Here is a 15,841-nt window from a genome sequence, read left to right on the forward strand (position 1 = left end):
AATGTTAAACTAAAGTGCCTTTGTTCACCTCACAGGAAGACATTCTGACCCTGCCCACCTATGAATGGCTGCAGAAAAGAAATTAACACATCCCCTCCCCGAGGCTGGCCAAGCCAGGAGATATTTTGCAAGACATGCAAAAAAAAAAAAAAGCCTTTTTGCTTTACTTCCTCCCTGTCTCGGTTCTATAAAAGAAACTGGCATCCAGACCCTGATAAGATGGTACTCTAGGGGACTTCCCTGGTACTCTAGGGGACTTCCGTGGTGGTGCAGTGGTTAAGAATCCACCTGCCAATGCAGGGGACGTGGGTTCAAGCCCCCAGGAAGTTCCCACATGCCGCGGAGCAACTAATCCTGTGAGCCCCAACTACTGAGGCTGCGCTCTAGAGCCCGCGAGTCACAACGACTGAGCCTGTGTGCCACAACTACTGAGCCCACGCACCACAACTACTGAAGCCTGCGCGCCTGGAGCCCGTGCTCCGCAACAAGAGAAGCCACCGCAATGAGAAGCCCGCGCACCACAACGAAGAGTAGCCCCCGCTCGCCGCAACTAGAGAAAGTCCGTGCGCAGCAACGAAGACCCAACGCAGCCAAAAATTAAATAAATAAATAAGTAAATTTATTTTTTAAAAGATGATGGTACTCTAGGACATTAGTCCGCCATCTTCTCAGACGCCCGGCTTTCCAAATAAAGTCGCTATTCCTTGCCTCAACACCTCGTCCCGATTTATTGGCCTGTCGTGCAGCGAGCAGACCAAGCTTGGATTTGGTAACATTAGGAGAGCATCTAAGTAGAGAATGGTGGAGCCGGCACCAGCACCAGGCAGCCTGGAGGACCAGTAATGACCAGAGAGCTGAAGACCGTCCTGTGCTTGACGCCGGCTCAGGACGCGATGCAGGGAGCTGCACCCTTCCTCCCTCCTCCCGCTGGTTAGGACTGTAACTGCTGAATTATCGAGGGTTACCGAGAACCAGCACTTAAGAATGTTCCCAATAAAGACAGGTGACTGGGCTGCGAGGTAGCAAAGTCCGTCCTTCAGGCTGTGGGGAAACTGAGACTTGGGAAGAGAAAGCCCTTCACCCAAGGTCACAGGAGGGGGTGAACCCAGGGCTCCCACTGGTCCACGCCAAGCAACGCCCTGTCACCTTTCCTGGTCTCTGGCTCCACATCTGTCAGATGCAGATGTGACCCGACTAAAGCAATCTCCCAGAAAGACACTCCTTCCGAGGCCAGTGCATTCCTGAGCCCCACCCGGGTCTAAGGGGCAATCTGCCTGGGAGGTCCTTCCTTTGCACATCCAAGTCTGAGGACGGAGCCGGGGACAGAGAGAGAAGCTGCTTGTCTGGAGCCTGGCACCCGGCTGCCGCTGGCCCTGCCGGAAGGGCTAGAACCACGTGTGTGCTCAGCAGACCTCGGTCTGTGTTTGTTGTTTCTGGCCTCAGTAGCTGAAACCAGGCCTGATCAAAGATGAGCAGAGCTCTAGGCCCCGTGATTTCAGGAAATGCTCTTTGCAAAACAAGGATATCGGGACCAAACAGCCTTTCCAGATGACTGATGGCCACCCGGGCCGGGTCGAAGGCCTGCAGGAAGCGGTCAGCAGTTCCTGTGGACCGGAGACGCCACCCGCAGTGGCCGTGGCCCCAGCCCGTCCGGCTCTGTCCGGGCAGGCGTCGCCCTCTGCCCAGGAATCGCTGACTCTGCTGCCCTGGCTCCCCTCCTCGGCCCACGAGCTGGCCAGGTCCCTGCGTGTATTTGTGCCTGGGACTCCTCCGCATTCAGAAGAGGGGTGCTCCCTCATCAACACCCCAAATAATGGGACAGGGCACTCGGAGGAAGTTGGTAAGAAGGGACAAAGGCTGTTTTCACAGCCTATAAGGGAGCAAGGCCCGGACTGGCATGTCCTCCTTGTCACATCCTTAGGGGGGCCCTGTGGTACCCACCAGTTCAAAGCAGCCCCTTCCTTTAAAAAATAAGGGACGGGGTGGGGACTCCCCTGGTGGTACAGTGGTTAAGACCCCACGCTCCCCGTGCAGAGGGCCTGGGTTCAATCCCTGGTCGGGGAACTAGATCCCACATGCCACAAATAAGAGTTCGCGTGCCACAACTAAGGAGCCGGTGAGCCGCAACTAAGGAGCCCTCGAGCTGCAACTATTTATTTGCAACCAAATAAATAAAAAAAAATAAATATATATAAAAAAATTAAGGGATGGGGTTCAAAGCGGCCACAGAGCTGGCAGTGGCCATGTCTTAGAGGTTCCTCCCATCATAGGACAGGCTCGCCCCACTGCCCTGGACCATCCATCCCCTGAGTCGTGGGTGACCAGGAGACGGCTGCCTGGAGGAGATGGGAGTAGGGGGCTCCAGACTGGGATGCATGGCGTGGCCTTCACGGCTGCCGTTTTCCCTGGGAGCCTGGGGAAGTCACTCAGCTTATAAATGAGACCCCAGGGACACCCCGATCCTGTGGGCCCTCACTCCCCAGAGCACCAGCATTCCTGAAGCGGGGTGTGGCAACCCCACTGGAATTCTGGACGTTATCCCAGCCCAGGCACCAGGGGATGGATCTTGAACTTGGCTGTGCAAACATTAACCCAGGCCCCAGCACACACTTCCCAGAGGCCTCCCAGCCAAGACCCACCACTGCAGGTGGGACAGGGCTGAGGGCTCGGGGGGAATTTCTGCAGGCCCCCCCGATGTCGCTCCCTGCTGTGCCAGGACTACAGGTGGTTGATGCTGGCTCGGGGTGGGGGGTTAGCCCCCGTTTCAGCCCCCGTTTCATTCATTTGGCTACTTCTCATCTCTGCTCCCTTCCGGCGAAACCTCCAGAGCCTTCTACCCCAGCCAGCTCTGTACCCCCTCCTGAGCCTCACCTCACCCACTCCCCAAAACTGCCCTTGCCCAGGCCGCCAGCACCTTCCGCGTTGCTAAATCCAATGGTTTCGCCCCCGTCCTCATCTCACTGGCCCCTCGGTGGTCACCCTCTGCCTCACCTGCCACACTGCTCTGTCTACACTCGCTCTTAGGTGTGAGCGTGAAGGTCGGGGACTTCAGAGCCCTCTGCCCCCACTGACAGTCCAGGTGCCACCTCACACCTGAGGGCGATGCCAGGCCTTCCTCTCGGTGGGACTGGACAACTGCCCCCATTGCCCACCACCCACCCCTCCCTCCCCCGAATCTCAGAAAACAGCACCACCGGCCACTCAGCACCTGGTCCTTCACTTTCCACTGACCTGTCACACTCAGGCCACCCCGTTCCCCCGATGGTTGGGGTCCTTGGGCTCCCTGATCCCCTGTGCCCCCCCACTTCCCCTGCATTTGCACATCCTCTTCCTGGTCACCTTCTCTTCCAGGCTGTGACCTCAACTCCTGTCTGTCACCAAAGTCTCCTTCCTGCATCGCCTCCTTCTGAGGCCTCACTGACATGGACAAGCCACCCCTTCCCCAGCCCTGAGGGCCCTGGGCACATCTGTGTTGTAACTGGGGTTTTTTTCTAGGCTGCCGCTAGGCTAACACTCAAGGACCCTCAAGGGCACTGCTGGGGAAGTCTGCGAGCGTTTGTTGAATGACTAACAAACAGGCACCTGAACAGGAGCCCCTGTGCGCAGGACCTGCCTGTCCCAGACTCGCAGAAAAGGCAGACCCGTGAGTTACCGCGTCGGATAGGGCAAAGCCGTACAGGACGCTCACCCCTCTCCTCCTGCCCGATTTCCAGTTCCCCGCTTTCTTCCTGGCTCTCCAGGGTGGCAGCTGGGTGGGAGGGACTCAGGTCTCATCCACGGGCCACCGCAGGCTCCGAGCAGCAGCCCCGCTGCAGGTGGACATCCACACCTGCGCCCTTCACACGCCCGGCCACCCAGCTGCAGGTTTCACAGGCCACGGCGTGGGGGGCCTGGCTGGAGCACCCACCGATCTGGTGTCAATCCAGGTGTGAGCCCGGGGTCTCCCCTCACCATGCAGGTGGGCACAGCCTCCACCTCTCTCCCCCCACAGAGCCCTCCTGGCTTCACAAAGGTCAGATTTTCCATCCCAGCACCTCACATGCCAGTCTTGTTAATGCCATGCTGACCCCGCACAGTACGCGCTAAGGTGGCGAAGAGCACAGATTCTGCCCAGGTGTGAACCCTGGTGAGTACTTCACTCTTGCCCTGGGTCTCCCTCTGCCTCTGGGTCTCCCATCATCGCCCACCCCACACACCCTGTCAGGCAGCAGGAAGAAGGGAGAAGTCCGCATATCACCACACTTGGCCATTTCTCATGGGGAGGACTCGGCTCAGGCTGCTCCAGTGCCCAGAACGCCTTCTTTTCTCCCTTGGCTGCCTGGCAAACGCTTACTCATCCTACCAAACCCTGCTCAATCATCACCTCCTCTGGGAGGCCTCCCAGATTGCTCCCAGCTCTGGGAGGAGTTAGCGGAAGAGGGGAACAAACTGCTCTTCCTTTGCCCCTGCCTCACATGGGCACTGACCATCTCACCGCACACCCCTCCCTGTGCGTCCGCTACAAGTCTCCCCTTCTTTCTGGTCACTTCATCAGAGCCAGCCACTTGCAGGCTCTAACCTGGCTCTCATTCACTTACCCTAAATCCAGATTGGCCTCTTGCTAACAGGGTGGCTTGGGTAAGGTATTTTACCTCTCTCAGGCTCCATCACTCTATCCATGAAATGGGACCACAGTCCTGTCCTATGGGATGGTGCCGAGGTTCTAGATGTGGTCGAGGGTGGACGTGACTCGTTGAAGAGAGTTTCTGGGGCGGCACATGGACCAAGCAAGCAGACCCTCAGACTCGGTGGTCGGGGTCTGAGCCCAGGCAGCTGCAGAGCACAGCCTCTGGTCCCTTCACTTTTATAAGTGGCTCTTTTTTGGTCTCATTTTGTTTTGTTTCAGTGGCTCTTCTTCTTTGTACTTTTTTTTTAACTAAACTTTTTAATTTAAAATAGTTTTAGATTTACAGAAAAGTTGCAATGACAGTGCAGAGATCCCCACGTGCTCACGCCCTGTTTCCACAACATCATCTCATGTTGTTATGGTACGTTTGTCACAACTGATGAACCAACATTGATTGATACATCACTATTAACTGAAGCTCATACTTCATTCGGTTTCCTTGGCTTTTCCCTAGTGTCCTTTTCTGTCCCCAGAGCCCACGGGGGACACCGCCTCACACTTAAGTATCATGTCTCTTTAGGCTCCTCTGAGCTGTGATGGTTTCTCAGATTTTCCATGTTTTTCATGACTTTTGACAGTTTTGAGGACTGGCCAGGTACTTTTGCAGATTGGACTTCAGCTGGGATTTGTCTGCTGTTTTTCTCAGTCCCTTTACTGTTCATTTTCAACAAACAAAATCTGCTGCGGGTTTTGGTTCCGAGTCAGGCTGGACCCGGCCCTCTCCCAGCAGCTGTTTTTAATTAAATCGCACCCGAGATGCTGACCCCCATATTCAATGCTGGAGGAAGAGACCAATGACTCTACAGAAAAGCGTGGGGACTTGACATGGGCAGTTCCTAACTGTCCATGTCCTTGAAATGCATGAAATGATGCTTGGAAGTGCAAAGTGGTCCCAAGAGACCCTTTGTCACCTCCCAGCTCCACAGCCGCCGGCATCTGTCAGGACACTCTCAGCAGGGCTGCGGGGAGCCCGGGGCCAGGCCAGTCTGAGGCTGGGTTACCAGCCAACTCCTATAAAACCGCAGTGTTCACGCTTTGCCTGGCAGCCCACCTCTGGCATCACTCTGCAGATGACTGCCTGCTTCTGAGACAGCAGGGTTCCGAGGGGGCGGGGACTCTTTATAACAGTGACTTCTCGGAAATAACCCAGGTGTCAAATGAATCATGCTGCAGACGCGCACCGAATAGTAGCACGAGGCCGGTCTCCGTGTGCCAGCAAGGGAGGATCTCTGAGCCACATTAAGTGGGAAAAAAGCAAGATGCAGAGTGATTTGTACGCTACATTTTGTGTTCTAAACGGGAGGTTAGAATATCTTCATATTTCCTTGCATTTGTGAAAAGAAACTGGAAGGGTCAACAAATCAGCGGCCACAGAGGGCTGAGTAGGGAAGCCTGGGAGACTTTTTCGGGTTGCAAAACTCTGTGTGATCCTGTGACAGTGGATACCTGACACTGCGCATTTGTCAAAAGACTTTAAACTTTATAGCACAAAGTGAACCTTAATGTATGCAAATAAAACAAATCTAGGAGGACAGGGGAAGCCCAGGTTGGATGCAGAGTACGACAAAGCAGTGAACAGTATTACAAACGTACGAAACAGCGTCACTGAAGAGAGGGGAAAGGTGCCTGCACATCAGTTTGGCAACAGGTGGAGGCTGAAGATTGAAGGCAAAAGGCCTCACACATGTGCCCTGGGATCTAGCTGGTCGTGTTGTTCCCCACGGGGGCCTGGGTTACAAAATCTTACGCTTCTATACGTGTGTCCAGTAGTCAGAATGTGAATAATTAAGTAAATGGGTGGTGGGTGGTGACAGCAGAGTTTCTCACTGTTGGAGTGGGAGCTACAGAAAACCAAGGAGAGGAGGCTGGAGTGACCCATGGGTGACGGCTTAGAGGTGGAGACATCGCTGTGAATTTGTGTTTCACTTGATAGAGATACACAGGTTACATATAGATACACTTATTAGGTATGTGTGTATACGCGGGTTAGTATACATGTATATACATGCTAACTTACAGATATGTGTATATAGATGGGTTAGTATACACATACGTACACACTAACTTATAGATATGTGTATATATATGGATACGTGTACACACGAGTAGACACTTATAGATACGTGCGTATGCACGGGCTAGTATACGCATATATACAGCCTAACTTATAGATATGTATATTTACATGGATATGTGTACACATGAGTGTACACATACATGTGTGTTTATACATGGGTTCGTATACACATATACATTTCTGAGAGGTCCTAAAAGAAAAGACACCCAGGTAGCAACAAGCACACACAGAGTGCAGGTAAATCTTGGTTCCTAAGACTTTTCTCCCACAAAAGGAATCAGGACTCTTGGAGAAATGGCTGATTCTAGGACTGGGCCAGGATAGAGACACGATGAGCCTGGCTTGTAGTGGCAGAAAAGTAAGGAAGGACATGAATGAACCAACAAATGAATGAAATCCCACCAGGATGGAACGTGTCAGAGGGCTGCAGGGCCAGCTGAAAGAGCCCCCAGTGGCCAAAGCTGGAAAAACTTGAGTAAAAAAAACTAATTAGCATTAGAATATAACCCATAATCCCTGTCTAATCAGAAAATTCCTAATTGAGGGGCATTTTACAAAGCACCAAACCAAAACTCCTCAAAAACAAAAGAATTAAAATAAGGAAGGCTATACAGATGGCCAACAGGCACATGAAAAGATGCTCAACATCACTAATTATTAGAGAAATGCAAATCAAAACCGCAATGAGGTATCACCTCACACCAGTCAGACATCATCAAAATGTCTACAAACAGTAAATGCTGGAGAGGGTGTGGAGAAAAGGGAACCCTCTACACTGTCGGTTGGGAATGTAAACTGGCAGCCACTATGGAAAACCGTATGGAGGTTCCTCAAAAAACTAAAAATAGAGTTGCCATATGATCCAGCAATCCCACTCCTGGGCATACATCCAGACAAAACTATAATTCGAAAAGATGCATGCACCCCTATGTTCACAGAAGCACTATTCACAATAGCCAGGACATGGAAACAACCTAAATGTCCATTGACAGATGAATGGGTAAAGAAGATGTGGTACATATATACAACGGAATATTACTCAGCCATAAAAAAGAACGAAATTATGCCATTTGCAGCAACATGGATGCAGCTAGAGATTATCATACTGAGTGAAGTAAGTCAGAAGGAGAAAGACAAATACCATATGATGTCACTGATACATGGAATCTAAAATATGACACAAATGAACTTATGTATGAAACAGAAGCAGACTCACAGACATAGAGAACAGTCTTGTGGTTGCCAAGGGGGAGGGGGGTGGGGGAGGGATGGAGTGGGAGTTTGGGATTAGCAGCTGCAAACTATTACACAGAGAATGGATAAACAAGAAGGTCCTACTGTATAGCACAGGGAATGACCTTCAATATCCTGTGATAAACCATACTGGAAAAGAATATGAAAAAGAATATATATGTGTATAACTGAGTCACTTTGCTGTACAGCAGAAATTAACACAGCATCGTAAATCAACTCTACTTCAAAAAATAAAAGAAAAAAAAGAAGAAGAAGAAGGAAAGTCTGGGAAATTGTCACAGTCCAGAAGCCCTAGGAGATGTGACTACTAAATGTCACATGGGGTCCTCGATGGGGTCCTGGGGTCCTGGGACAGAAAAGGGACATTAGGTAGAAACAAAGGAAACCTGAATGAAGTATGGGCTTCACTTAGTAATAATGAATCAATATTGGTTCATTAGTTGTGACAAATGTACTGAACCGATGTAAGATGTTAGTAATAGGGGAGACTGGGTAGGGCTTACAAAAACTCTCTGTGCTATATTTGCAATTGTTTTGTAAATCTAAAACTGTTCTTGGACTTCCCTGGTGGTGCAGTGGTTAAGAATCCGCCTGCCAATGCAGGGGATACGGGTTCGAGCCCTGCTCCAGGAAGATCCCACATGCCGCGGAGCAACTAAGCCCGTGCACCACAACTACTGAGCCTGCACTCTAGAGCCCACGAGCCACAACTACTGAGCCTGCGTGCCACAACTACTGAAGCCCACACGCCTAGAGCCCGTGCTCACAATGAGAGAAGCCACTGCAACGAGAAGCCCGCGCACCGCAATGAAGACCCGATGCAGCCAATAAATAAATAAATAAATAAATAATAAAATAAAAATAAAAAAAATAAAACTGTTCTTAAAAAATCACATCTTTTTTTTTAAAGAGGCCCAGTAAGGTGGAACAATCTGCAAGTGTGGAGAGAGAACGATGAAAGCCCAAAGACACCGGAGGGCATGTCCCAGACCTACTTGCTGTGTGGCCTCGGGCCAGCCTTGGAGCCGCCCTAGGCGGCACAAGGAGGGCGAGAGGGGCCGAGCCTGGCTCTCCCTGCGCTCTCCTTGCGGTCCCGGGGCACTGCGAAAGCCGAGGCGGGCCTTCAGAGGAGGCCGCTGTTCCAGCCAAGACCTGCCGGTGATCTCGGGCAAGTTACGCCCCCTCGAGCCTCGGGCCCCCTCTGTAAATCCAGCGTGAGGCCAGGCCCCTCCACAGGTCACCTGAGAATTGTAGGCTCTGTTTTGTGTAAACAAAACTCAGCCTGGGGCCTGACCCGCAGCCCCCGAGGGGGGGAGGGAGAGCGGGAGGGTCACCAGGCTCACGGTGCCTGAGGATCAGAGGGGCACATTCTCGCCTGGGCCACAGGGCTGCCCCTCACCCCACCCCGTCCCCGCCATCAGTCTATGCGAGGTCTGCCGTGCACCCCAGCGCCGTGGGGCAGGGCCGTTCCCCACCCCTTCCACCTCCGCCCGTCCCCATTCAAAACCCAGGGCCCACTGCTGAGGGAGAGAGCGGCCGTCCCCAGTGTCGCAGGGACTTTGGCCCCTGGGGGGTGGGATGGGGGCTGGGGGAAGGAGGAGGAGCAGAGACCCCCGGTGCTGATGCCCAGTGCGGGCGGGGCAGCCTTAGAGGCAAGGGGAAGCCGGGACCTGGCCCCCAGCCCAGGGCTCCTGCTCCTCTCCAGGGCCGTCGGCGCCGTGCCACCTGGGCACACCGTCCTGAGCCCCAGCACGGATGCTCTTATCTCGAAGACAGCAAACTGAGGCTCAGAGGGGGAGTCACTTACTCGCAGGCCAGGGGCTCAGCCAAGATCAGAATCCCTGGGGCTGCTGCCTCCTGGGCCCTCAAGAGCCATCCCCGCTCCCCCCGATGAACCCCACCCGTGGGGAGGCACCTCCCTGCCTCACAACTGCCACCCTGACAACGTCCAGCTTCACCACCAGCCCTTGGCCCCTTTCTCAGGCTCAGGGCCAGCTGAGCACTGCCCTGCCGCTCCCTGGCCAGGACTGTTTTGGGAACACACGCACACCCTCCCCTGGCCTCACCTGCCCTGGCAGATGACCCTCAGCGTGGGGCTGGGGGCTGCAGCGTAGGGGCGGCTCCTCCTAGAGCAGTCCTGCCCGGTGGTCTGGAACTCAGCCTGCCAAGGAAGGGAGGGAGGGAGGCTCCCGGGGCCCCTCAGGATGGTCCCCGGCCGTGCGATGCCTGTCCCGGGCAGGAAGGCTCACATTTGCAGCAAACCGGCCCTCCAGGCTGCGATCAGGCGGCCTGAGCTGTCAGCCCGGGTCATTGGCTGTGCCCGCGGTCAGCCCGCCCCGCCGGGAAGGGGCCGAGTGTCCTCCACGACCTTCCTCCTCCTTACCGGCCATTGGAAGTCAGCAATCCCGGGTCAGCATTCCTGAGCTGGGCGGGCAGGTGAGGCCGGCTGGCTGGAGGAGAGCAAGCAGCCTGGCTCCCAGACCGGCCTGTGTGCCAGGGGATGCGGGGACGCCAGGTGACAGGTGCCACCTCCCTGGTCCCTGTACCTCAGAGAGGCAGGAGGATGGGCCCTTGGACACTGCTAGGCTGTCCAAGAAGAGTTCGCCCCTCTTGCTGGGGCCGGTTTCGGTAGCTGGGAGCTCAGCAAACATCCATTGAGCAACTGCTGTGTGCTGGGCCCTGTGCGAGGCCACAGCAGATCTCAGGGCGTCCAGAGAGACCATTTCCCAAAGTAGCTCCTCATGAGTCACCGGCGGTGTCCTTAAAGTTACAGATCCTTGACTCCAGACCCACCGCGTCAGCACCTTCCAGGGCAGGGCCCAGAAATCTAGACTTTTAACAAGTTCCCAAGGGGCCCCTGAGCACCCCGTCCCAAAGACACGTCTATCCTCAGACATTTACATAGGTGGGCAGAGTCACCTGTGACAGGCATGCCTCCCCTGCCCCTCCACAGACCCCTGAACCACGAGGGGCGGGGCCCCTGCTTCCAGGACTGGCTGTGTGACTTGAGGCAACTTTCTTAACCTCTCTGTGCCTCCCTTTTTTTTTTTTTTTTTGCGAAGCCATGAGGCATGCAGGATCTTAGTTCCCCAACCAGGGATCTGGGGATCGAACCTGGGCCCCCTGCAGTGGAAATGTGGAGCCCTAACCACTGGGCCGCCAGGGGAGTCCTGTGCCTCCCTCGCCCTGTCTATGAAATGGAAGAATGCTAGATACTCAGCCCCCCCATCAGTGTTCGTGAGAAATAAAAGAGTTAGTAAGTGTTAAGGGCTCAAAACAATGCCCTACATACACGTGCACACACACACACATACACACACGCACACCCCAGATGTGCATTTTTATCAGGCATCCTGCTGGTTCTGACTCAGCCCCCCGGGATGATTTGTGCTGTCCTGGGGGAAGAGCTGGCTTGGGCAGGAGGCAGGAGGTGCTGGGCCTGCGCTGGCCTTGGGGCTGGATAAGAGCTGGCCGCTCAGTGCCCGTCACCCACGTGGATGGACGAATGAACGAGTGAATGAATGAGGTACGAAGTGCCTGACATTTTCTTTGCTTTTACTTACAAGAGCACGGACTTGGTTCCCACAGCGCCCCGCTGGCTGACACCTGATAATACTGGTCACCGTGGTCCCTGACACTCTCCCTTTAGTCCAGAAACCTGGACTCGCTTCCTGTGACCCCTCGGGCTCACCTGGGCTCACCCTGTCTGGCCTGTCCCGGGACCGGAGCTCTGGCCTCAGGGCTCACATTCCTGCGGGTGTCACCAACCATCAGCCAAGGGCTTAAAGACCGCTGATTCGTTTTCAACCATGGAAAGTAGAGATTTCACACTAAGACAGATATCTGGCTGTTCTGGAAAGTCGGGAAGCCTGGACACATGGGGCAGCCTTCCCCCGCCGCTCACCAAGGGCCTGCTGTCCCTGCATGGAGGGTGAGCTATCCCATGGCCACGGCCACGGGGGGCTCCCCTGGCTCCCGAGTTGGCGCCCTGCGGGCACTGAGCTGTGACCCCGCTTCCCTGGGCCAAACCCTGGCGGCTTGGTTCCCAGGAACCTGCCCGGTGCCCTGAAATTCCTACTCATCCCCACCAAGCTCTCTAACGCTGCAGGCCTAGGCTGACCTGCAGGACCCCACCCAGTGGACAGGGGAGGGTGCTGGTCCCTAGCCCGGGGGAGGCCAGGCGGGGGCCTTAGAGGTAGTTAGGTCCTGGCCACCCTCCTCAGGGGGCCCTCCCCCAGGTCGAGGGCTGGCAGGGTGCCAGGCACCTGGCTTAGGCTTAGATCCCGAGGGCTCCCATCCCCCAGCCACTGCCCATTTCCAGGGATGGAGACCAAGGCCCCGAGGGGCCCGGCAGCTTGGACAGAATCTCCCCCTGGAAGTCCCCTAGCCAGGGTCCCACTGTGGGATTTCCCGCTGCTCAGGTCTCGAGTCTGGAAGCCCTTTTGTGCTAGAGACCCATCCTCTGCCCTTCCCTAGCCCTGTGGGTCCTCTCACAGGGCTGAGCTGTGTCAGGAGCCCTGTATTTTCTTTTCCTTTAAATTTTTTTTTTTTTTTTTGGCACTGTGCTGCATGGCTTGTGGGATCTTAGCTCCCCAATCAGGGATCAAACCTGTGCCCCCTGCAGTGGAAGCGCGGAGTCCTAACCACTGGACCGCCAGGGAATTCCCATGGAGCCCTGTATTTTCAATCCTGGGGCCACTTAGGACAATACACAGCTCTCTCTGGGCCTCAGTTTCCCCATCTGCAAGTGGGAAGTGGATGGCCTGGGAACCTTCTGGGGACCACGGCTCTGGAGCAGACACCTTCCCAACTACCAGACTGCAGGCATCACTGCTCCTCTCAGCGGTGCGGGCTGAGGGGCCCGAGGCCATCGTGATCCTGCGTGGGACGCCCTGACGCCTCTCCTCAACCGCACAGCAGCCTCACATCCGCCTCCTTGAACCTAATTTTGATGGGCTCAGGATTGGTACAAGGAACACGAGGGCTTCCCTGATGTGCATGAGATGTACAAACCATCTTGCCTCAGGGATTGGCGCTGTGGAGCCCAGAATTCACTTATAAACACACAAATCACCTACGTCCTAAATTTCTTGTCTTAGCCTTTTAAAGACCATTTTGGAAATCTTGCTTTAAAATAACGAAGGCCAAGTGCACCAGCCGTGATTTAGCCCCAAGAGGGAGCACGGTGGACTGGGGCTGTCTTCCGGGTGAGTCTCCCCAGCGTGGAGGAGCCGGGGTGAGCCATGCAGTGAAGGGCAGAAGGTGGCCTGAGGGGCAGGCGTGACCACTCCACGAGAAGCTAGAAGACCCTAGAGCGTGTGTTGACAGGGCGAGATACCCACAGCCGGGAAGCAAAAGCTGTGAATTAAATGGACGGTACTTGGTCTGATCCCTTCTGGGATAAGCATTGCTCCCTGCAGCCAGAGTGACGTACAAACAGGGGCAAAGACAAGGCTGAGACCTGCAGGCCCGGTGGGGACAGGCATGACCCCATTGGCACAAAGCAGCTTTATATGTGAATAGGAGGTTGGGGCAACACCCCAAGGCCACGTGGCTTGGACTTGGTTCCTGGGATGGGGTCATGGGGGCTATCTCCGCGCACTCCCATGAGGTCGCTGGGGGCTCCCTCCAGGACCAGGGTCCATCCCAGCCCACAGACAGTGGGAAGTTGCCAGACAATTACTGTAGATGTTATGGCAGGATAAACACTGACTACACGAAGATATTCTCAACGTATCCTGCGAGGCCAGGCTGAAGGAGGGGATTTCAAAACATCATGGATGATCGGAGCCCATTTTTGGTTTTGAAAATGCTCTTTCGAGGAAGAAAACTGGACAGAAGAATATGAAAATGTTCTCTGTGGTCATCAGAGTGATGAGGTCGGGGCCATTAAATGTTCATTATACTCTTTCTGTGTTTTCAGGGTGTATCACTTTTAAAATGAGAAGATGATTACTTTGTACTCAGAAAAAATGCAACTGGTGGATAATGAAAACCATCTTTTGGATGCAAGTTTATACATGAAGGCGTTTCTGAGCAAGTTTCTGAGCCCAGGATGGGCACACTGGCAGCAGCCCTCAGAGTTCGGGCTCCTGGAGCCACTGTCCTCAGGAGGCCCCGGGCTCGGGACCCCCGGCCCCCCTCCCCCCAGTTTTTCATCCTTTAAGGTGTTGTCACTTGCTCATGGTGTGTCTCCCCCCCAGACCCCCACTGTGAACAGGCACGTGGATGAGCCCCAGGGGAGGGGGTGTAATTCTCTCCCTGAGTGGCTTTGAGCAAGTCCCTCCCCTGTAGGTCCCCGTTTCCCCCTCTCTAGACATCAGACCAGCTCCCTGGTGGTCCCCACTTTCACGCTCAGGCCAAACCCGGGGGTTGGGAGGACGGGGGCGTGGTGGTGGCTCCTGCCCGCCACTGCCCTCTAGTGGACGACTGAGTCCAAAGCGCCGCATGGGTCACCCTTCTGGGGCCCGCAGGGCTAAGATCCCTGTGGCGCCCTCAGGAGGCGCACCCCAAGGCTGTGTTCCTATAATCACCACCCACTCCCCAACGGGTGAGAGGGGCGGGGCTTGCCCAGGAAGTGCTGAGCTGGCTTCACCTGGTTCTCTCTACTTGCTAAAGCCCTGGTTTTTCATCATACAATAGTGTAGAGAACTTAGTGACAGGTAACGCATATTAAGAGCTTGCAGTAACGATACTGTCCCCAGCCACATGGGCACTTGGGTCCTCACCTGATCACCAAAGCAGCCCTAGGAAGTGGGTGTTCTGGCCTTGCCTCCTTAGAAAGGAGCTCAGAGGAGACAGAGTGAGCCCGAGATCAACAGCTGGTGAGAGGGGTGAGCTTCAATATGGCCAGGGGCTCTGACCCCACTGGCAGGACTTGTGGCCAGCCACAAAGTGGCTGGTGCCTGTGGTGCCGTGTTCGGGGTGACGGGGTCATCGGCTGACAGAGTCAAGGGGAGGGTCCTGCACGAGCTCTCAGCCATCTCTGTTGCTCCAGACAGGGAGCTGACTGAGGGCAAAGAAGGAAGACCTAGTCTGAGTCCCACTTCCACCAGCCACCCAGCCTAAGTAACATCTGTGAGGTCACGGCAGGGATGCAGAAAGAGCCAGCCAAGCCAGGACTCAGTGCGGCAATATCCATGGAGCATGTGTGAGCCCCCAGTGGTGGGAACTGCCAACAAGGACAGAGCAGGTGCCCTTCCCTTGGAAACTGCAAGCACTGTTCCCTCCTGGCTGCCCCTCGTGGCACCCACCTTTCAGAGGAGGCAGGGTGGGGTGGAAAGAGAGAAACTCACCCGGTTCTGACACTTCCGGCCATATTTCCTTGAGTCAGACACTTAACGTCTCCAAGCTTCAGGTTATTCATCTTCAAGATGAGCTCAGAAGCGATCCTTCCCACCCAGCAAAGCTTCGGATGAGACCACAGCCCAGCCGATGGCCTGACTGCAGCCTCCCAAGAGCCCTTGAGCCACAGAAACTGTGATAAGAAACGTCAGTGACTGTGAGCCACTAAAAATCACAGGGTTCACCCACAGGACAGGAGCATGGACAGTGGCATCAACCACACTTGGGGTCTGTGCACTTCTCCACTCTGCCATTTGCTGGCTTCATGAGGACCTCAGTTTCCTCATCTGTGAAATGGAGCCAGCAATATCAGGGGTTGCCAGGAGGACAGATAGGGTAACTCGGGTAAAGCAAAAGCAATGCCTTCGCTAACAGGAGAGCCCATTGCTCTGGGGCCGAGTCTTTGGCAGGTGGTCATTGCTTCATTAGTGTCTACTCCCTTCCCCCATCGCCCTGGAAAGTCGGCTCCTTGTTTGGAGAAGGAAACACAGGAAGGCTGC

At 54.8% G+C, this 15,841-nt stretch overlaps 1 protein-coding gene across 1 annotated transcript in view; it reads right to left on the bottom strand.

The window, feature by feature from the left end:
• SH3TC1 (SH3 domain and tetratricopeptide repeats 1) overlaps positions 1-10,243 on the bottom strand; it is a 50,659-nt gene extending 40,416 nt beyond the window's left edge. Inside the window, exon 1 of the mRNA XM_061191919.1 lies at positions 10,064-10,243. The gene's annotated coding sequence lies outside the window, so the exon portion shown is untranslated. The remainder of the gene's footprint in view (positions 1-10,063) is intronic.
• Between the last annotated feature and the right edge of the window lie 5,598 nt (positions 10,244-15,841).

This window comes from Eubalaena glacialis, chromosome 5, assembly GCF_028564815.1.
Source record: "Eubalaena glacialis isolate mEubGla1 chromosome 5, mEubGla1.1.hap2.+ XY, whole genome shotgun sequence".
In the NCBI taxonomy this organism is placed as follows: Eukaryota; Metazoa; Chordata; class Mammalia; order Artiodactyla; family Balaenidae; genus Eubalaena; species Eubalaena glacialis.